Here is a 7,810-nt window from a genome sequence, read left to right on the forward strand (position 1 = left end):
CCACGTTTAAAAAACTTGCCAAGTCAACCTTCCACCTCATAAAAAACTTAACCCTGTTAAGCCAATTTAACGGCAGGGGCCAAATTGACTCAAATTAACATCTTTTAGGACTAAATTAGGGGTTCTAATAAAACGAGGATCAAACTGGGAAAAACCCACAAAAATAAGGACAACTAAAGGGGTTTAACCATAAAATTTTAGTTGCGAGGTATTCCATGTGTTGGGGATTGGTCGTCCGTCCGGGAGGGAAAGACGGTAGGCGCCATTTTTGAGGGTGTCTACAACCTTGAAGGGTCCTTCCCACTTAGTCGCCAGCTTGCCATGAGAATGTGTCCATCGCGCCTCACCCGTTTTCCTCCATACTAAGTCTCCTTTTTGGAAGTTTCTGGGCTGTACTTTTGTATTATACCATATCTCCACCATTCTCTTACACGCTTCTGCTCTCAACGCTGCCCGGTCTCTTTGCTCATTCACGGTGTCTAGCTCTACTCTTAGTTCCTCCTCGTTCAGGCGGGTGTCCTCCAGCTGCCGCCGTAAAGAGGGTTCTCCCAACTCAACTGGTAACATGGCGTTAGTGTCGTATGTTAAGTTGAAGGATGTTTCCCCAATCGTCCCGTGTGGGGTGCATCTGTTCGCCCATAGGACTTCTGGAAGTTCGTCAACCCAAGCTCACTTTTTCTCTCCTAGTCGCCTCTTCAACTTTGCCACGACCATTTTGTATACCGCCTCCACCTAGCCGTTCGTTTGAGGTGTTCGACCGAGCTGGTCACATGTTTTATTCCCAATCCTCGATAAAATTCGCCTAGTCTTCTATCAATGAATTGCCTGCCATTATCGGTGATGAGCATTCTGGGTAGTCCAAACCGGCAAATCAGCTTCCAAACGAACTTATATGCCTATTGTGCGGTTATTCTTGCCAGCGCTTCCACCTGTACTCACTTGGTAAAATAGACGATGGCGACTAAAAGAAACTTTTTCTGAGACCGTCTAGGGGAAAACGGTCCGACGATATCCATTCCCCATTGCGCGAACAACCAAGGAGAAACTATGGTGTGCAAGGCGGTCGGTAAAGCATGGGTGTCGTTGGCGTGAGTTTGGCATGCTGGGCATCTTTGCACGAATTGCTTGGCGTCTTCTTCCATGGTGGGCCAGTAATAACATGCCCTGACCACCCTTGCCTTCAAGGTTCGCTGCTCGGTATGGATGCCACATACTCCATTATGGAGCTCGTCTAACACATATCGGGCCTCGGGTCCTGAAAGGCACTTAAGAAGGGGGTCGAAAACCCTCTCTTGTAGAGATCTTCCCCTATGACGAGGTAAAGGGCGATTTTCTTAGCGTTCGCTGGGCAGACAATTAGCCCGACATCCTGTTGGTCCATGAGCTTTCTGATCTCCATTCTCCAATCGTCCGACTCTACAGTGGCCGCCGTTAGGCATTCTACTGATGGTTGTGATAGCACTTGTTTGATGATCGTGGTTAGCTTTCCCTTCTCTTTTCCATTGGGCAGCAGCTTGTCCGCTCGAGCATTATCCCCTCGGGGGATGTGCAATATATCTATTTTTTTTAAGTGCTTGGCCAGAGAGGACCCTTTGTGGAAATATCGCAAAAGATGGCGTTTTTTACCTGGAATTCGCCATTCATCTGCCCCACCACCAGCTGTGAATCGGTCCGACACGTTATCCTGCGCGCCCTCATATCCTTGGCTAGCTCAAGTCCTGCCACCAGAGCTTCATATTCTGCCTGGTTGCTAGATGCCTTGAACTGAAACGTGGGGGAGTGTTCCAGCAGAAATTCGTTCGGCCCTTCTAGAACTATTCTGGCTCCGCTACAGGATCTTTCGAATGTGCCGTCGACGTAAAGAACCCACTTAAAGTTAGGGGTTGTTGGGTGTAATTCCGCCAGGAAGTCTACCAGATGTTGACCTTTGACCGAACCTCTTGGCTCGTATCGAAGGCCGAATTCTGACAATTCGACCGCGCAACCCATCATATGGCCAACTAGGTCTGGTTTTCTCAAAATTTTTGAGATGAGGTGATCTGTTCGAACTACGACCTGGTGGCCTTGAAAGCTCGGTAGTAGCCTCCTCGCCGCGTGAAGTAGCGCCAATGCTACCTTCTCCACTTAAGCGTAGCGAGTCTCAGCGTCATGGAGGGTCTTGGTTATGGTTTCTCTTGGAGGAGGACATCACTAATGGCCTCGTCGGATACTCCCAAGTAAATCTGTAAATCTTCCTTCCCAATCGATCGGTTCATGACTAGAGGGCTGGTCAGCACCTCCTTCACCCTCTACAATGCTTCTTCGCACTTCGGATCCCATTTGTCCACTGACGCCTTCTTCATCTTTTACAGGACTGGCTAGATACATTCGGCCAGTTTGGGTATGAAACAGGAAACGACGGTTAGTCTGCCCACTAATCGCTGGATTTCCTTCAAGGTAGAGGGGCTCTTCATTTCTAATATGGCTGAACATTTGTCCGGATTGGCTTCGGTCTCCCGAGCGGTTAACATGAAGCCTAAAAATTTTCTAGCGCCTACCCCAAATTTTGCCAGGTTCAACCTCATTCCGAAGTGTCGGACATGATTGAGTACTTCCTCAAGGTCCCTCATGTGTTGAACTTTGAATTCAGACTGCACCACCATATTGTCAACGTATACATCCATACATCTCTTGTGTCGCTATCAGTCAACGGCGGAACGCAGATGAAGATCGCACGACTACAATCAGATGAAGGCCAAACACAGTTAAAGGCAAAACACTGTTCATGGCCAAACGCAACTAACAAGACCGAACGGTACACTTCAGGACCAAGACCAAGCGGTTAGGACACGAGCGTTCGTGACCAAGAACATAAGACCGAGCAGTATAGTGATGACCAAGACTGAGCAGTGGAGGGCATGACCGAGCACGTAAGACATGTCGAGACCAAACAGTTCGAACCGAGCAATGAAAGACAGGGAAGAATCAAGCTGAACGCTGAAAAGCTGTAAGGAACCTAGACGAACGACAAAAAGTGATAATGACTTGAGTCGGACGCATTTGAAGCCCGAACATAAGTTGAAACACAGACCGAACGACAGAAGACCATAAGGGCTCAAACCGAACGCTGGAAAGCTGTGAGGAACCAAGCCGAACGACAGAGGGTGATAAGAGGTTGAACCGAACGACATGAGGATGTGTCGAATTAAGCCGAATGGCAGAAGGTGATAAGGGTTTAAACAGAACGACAGGAGGCTGTGACGAATCAATCCGAGCGGCAAAAGATGAAGAATTCGAGCCGATCGGTTGAAGAGTTAAAAAATCCTAACTATTCTAATTCTTGCATATAATCGATTATCACTTATAATAATCGATTATCACTGACAATTGTAATGCGTCTTTTCATTTCCAGACCAGTAGGTTATAAATCTCTTTGTCAAACACTTTAGAAGACAACTTTGCGAATTTGAGAATACAGTGAAATCTGAGGAAGTTCTCAAGTGTTACTCTTGTCAAGTCTCTTGAATTGGAGAAGCTCGCGCTTTGTGTGTCAAAGGTCGGAGCGGTTCTCTTCAAGTTGGCAGAGCTGTTGCTTCCGGTTCGTTTGTCGAAGGAAGCTCTTCCGATTCGTTTGTCGAAGGAAGGTTTTTTCTGCACTCTTTCGGTTCGTTTGTCGAAGGAAGGTGTTTTTGTTATTGTTATTTTCTATTCACTTTCATTCCAATTGTGAAACTGTTTTAGTGAAAAAGTTAATCATTATTCATAGTGATTAAGGACTGGACGTAGAATCTTTTGATTCGAACTAGGATAAAATATCATTTGAGTGATTTTTCTACTCCCTACACTCTTTATATTTTCTGTTCATCAACCGTTCGATAAAACGTTTAAGAGAAAATTAAAGGAACCACTTTTTTAATTGACTGAACAAGCTCTTCGCTTTTAAACAATCCGTATTGTACTCTATTTTGATATTTCCGTTGCGCAAAATCGGTACCATTTGTTCCAACAATTGGTATCAGAGCTTGCTTTGATATTCTTTCAAATTTTTCGAAAATGGCCGGTCATCAAAATCAAGTATGCCTTCTGGTGGTGCTTCCATCAACAGACCACCACTTTTTACTGGTGATAACTATGCCTTCTGGAAAGTCAGAATGAAAATTTTTATGGGGTCTATTGACAGATGCATCTGGGAAGCTGTACTAAATGGTCCTTATATTCCTAAAAGAACTGTTGATGGTGTAGAAGTAGAAAAACCATACTTTAACTAGACTCCTGAGGAAAATAGAAGAACCTAATTTAATATTAAGGCTCGCAACATTTTTTCATCTACTGTTGTACTTGATGAGTTTTATAGAATTTCAGTTTGTAAGACAGCACAGGAGATGTGGGAGGTACGAGATGTTCATAATGCAACCTGGAGAAACTATTTCTGATGTCCAAAAGTGCTTCACTCATATTGTGAATCACTTAACTTGGTTGGGTAAGACATTTGATACTAATGAATTAGATGTAAAAATTCTGAAATCATTGGACAGGTCTTGGCAACCAAAGGTGATAACTATCTCAGAGTCACAAAACCTCACCCAAATGTCGATGACAATTCTCTTTGGAAAGCTTCGTGAGCACGAGCTTGAGCTAAACAGATTGACTGAAGAAGAGAATCAAGGAAAGAAGAAGACCTTAGCCTTCAAATCTAATTTCAAAAGGAAAGTGTTCAAGAAGAACCAAGGATGATGACTCTGATGATGAGGAAAACATGAGCCTCATGATAAAGAAATTTTCCAAATTCATGAAAGCAAAAGGAAAGGATAAACATCATGGAGAAAGAGAGGAAACTCAACAATCTCCATCAAGCATCAAGTGTTATGGATGTGGAGAAAGAGGACATGTAAAAACTGACTGTCCTAAAAACAAAAGAAGTAAGGAAAAGAAATTTCCCAAGAAGAAGAAGGCTTACATTGCTTGGGAAGAAAATGCTTATAGTACTTCAAGCTCAAGTGAGTCAGATGAGGAGGCAAACTTATGTTTAATGGCTGACTCTGATTATGCAGGAAGTCAAGTAAGTGATTCTAGTTTTGAGTCAAGTGATGATTTTGATTTACAAAAGGTCTTTCTTGAATTGTTAAATGAATTTGAGAAACTAGATGCTGCTCATAAAAATTTGAAAAATGAGTTTAAGGATTTGCAAATTAAATATGAGAAAGCATTAGATGAAGAAGTAGTATTAAGAAACAAAGTTAGTAATCTTGAAACTAAATTGATTGAATCTAACGAAAATGAAAAACCTGTTGAGTGTTTATCTTGTAAAAGTCACATGTTTGACATTGATATACTTGAAAATTTACTTTCTAAAGAAACCAAGTTTTCTTACATGTTCAAAATAGTTTTAGAAAGAGCAATGTTAGAAATAAAAACATGCATCATCATAAAAAGTCTAAAGTTAAGAGAACTCGTAGAGTTTGGGTTGAAAAAGGGACTTTTGTGAAAAATAAGGTGCATGATGTTTGTTGTTTTTATTGCATGAAACATGGTCATACATCAAACAAATTGCAACATTAAACATTTTGGAGTTCCAAATGGAAAATATGCATGGGCTAAAGTTGTGAAATGATGTTTGCTTGAATGTACTAAACCCAAGGACCCAAATAAGATTGTGGGGACCAAACCTCTATTGGATGGTTTTGCAGGTTAAGTTCTCAAAAGGAGAGGAGAGCTCCATGGTATTATGCTTTTGGAATTGATGCTCTAAACCAGGAAGTGAATCCATCAAGTTGTATCCAAAGCCTTGGTTCGAGCACCATGTGATTGAGCTAAGTGTTGTTTAAACTGTGTTGTTGCATTTTGGTTTGCTTATCTTTTTGATCTTCCATTATTTGATTACTGTTATATTCATTTGAATGAGCTGGTTGATAGATTTCCATTGGCATTTTTAGATGATTAAGTTATTTGATGATTGAATTGGCATTTCTGTTTCAAAGATGTTTTCTGTGGAGATCTGTTTATATGCATGCCATATGAGCTATAGTTTGTTCCGCATAAGCTTGATTGGCAATGTGAAAATCACAGCAGAATGGTCTTTAAAAGTATTTTTCCGAAACAACATTTCCTTATTTGAGTAAATTTTCTAGTTTCCAATTCTGGTTTACCACTAGTTCTTTGTTGAACATCTTGCAATCATTTCGTAGTGTCTTATTCAAGTTTTCTAAACTGTTTCTGAGACAAATTAAGTATCCAGAAGTTATTTGACTCATTATATCTAAAATTGGTTGGTGGTGTTGCTTAATTTAACACATAAATGGATATGGATAAGTGAACCTTAGAAACACTGCTGTTTAGCATTAATCAGTTGTGATCACAAGTTCATTTCACTGATCTAAACATTTCATGGTAAAGAATATTGAGTTTTAACAGCCTTGTGTGTTTTCACTCACCAAACCATTTTTTTTTATCTTTTGTTGATAACAAGTTGCTGGTTTAAATTGTTTATTTCTGAGGTTTGTATGCTGCATCTATATTTGTTCAAACTTGTAGCAAAAAGCTTGGTACATGTGCGATATCTAAAATAAACAATTCAAAAGCCACTTTTAAATCATTCTAAAAAGTTGAAAGACGAGTGCAAACTCAATTCTAAAAAGGGGTGATCTTAAAAGAGTTTTAGGAGTCATAGATATGTCTTAGAATTTCGATTTCTAATTTTTTTTTAAGTTTTTCGTACTTCCAACATATTTAATCGATTATCATCATGATATAATCGATTCTCCTGACTTATAATAAAAAACTAATTTTGTTAAGATATATGATATGATAGATGGGGTCTAGAATAGTACCGAACGACAACATAGGCAACTGAACGGTATCAACAAGAGACACCGAGCGATAACAGAGGCATGCCGAACGGTTTGAACAGGGGAATATGATATTCATGGAGAGAAATTTTTGTTTGACATCTTATGTCATGCTCTTGTGCTACCTGGTACCCATTTGAGGGGGAGATATATAAGGTTGTTAGATACCTTGTTATTTATCTATACACTGGTATTTCATCATGTATTTGCCTCTCATTTTATAAAATTTCAAATTTTGTAATATTTGAATTGCATCTTTCTTTTGTTAAGGGGGAGAACATTTTGAGGGGGAGTATACTTAGTTTTTTCTTATGATCAAAAAGGGGGAGAAGTACATCTAATGCAGTTACTACTAACCTGTTTATAAGTTTAAATTTTGTGCAGATATTCAACAATGCTTTTAAACAGGGAATTTTTTATCATCATCAAAAAGGGGGAGATTGTTACCAATGAGCAGCATTCGTGCTCTGAAGTTAATAATTTTGATGATGCTACAAAGTGAAGAATATGAAGACTCTTTCTGCATCAAGTTTGAAAGCATATCTGTATTATGATCAGCGAAGAAAAAGAACAAGAGTAAGATTCAGACCAAACGGCGGATAAGTAGACAAAGACCGAACGGTTGCTATCAGTCAACGGCCGAACGTAGATGAAGACCGAATGGCTACAATCAGATGAAGGCCAAACACGGCTAAAGGCAGAACACTGTTCATGGCCGAACGCTACTAACAAGACCGAGCAATAAGCACCGAACGGTAGACTTCATGACCAAGACAAAGCAGTTAGGACACGAGCGTTCGTGACCAAGAACATAGGACCGAGCGGTATAGTTATGACCAAGACCGAGCAGTGGAGGGCATAACCGAGAGCACGTAAGACATGTCGAGACCAAACAGTTTGGACCGAGCAATGAAAGGCAGTGAAGAATCAAGCCGAAGGCTGAAAAGTTGTAAGGAACCTAGACGAACGACAAAAGGTGATAATGA

The sequence above is a fragment of the Vigna angularis genome, chromosome 9 (genome assembly GCF_016808095.1).
Source record: "Vigna angularis cultivar LongXiaoDou No.4 chromosome 9, ASM1680809v1, whole genome shotgun sequence".
Taxonomy (NCBI): domain Eukaryota; kingdom Viridiplantae; phylum Streptophyta; class Magnoliopsida; order Fabales; family Fabaceae; genus Vigna; species Vigna angularis.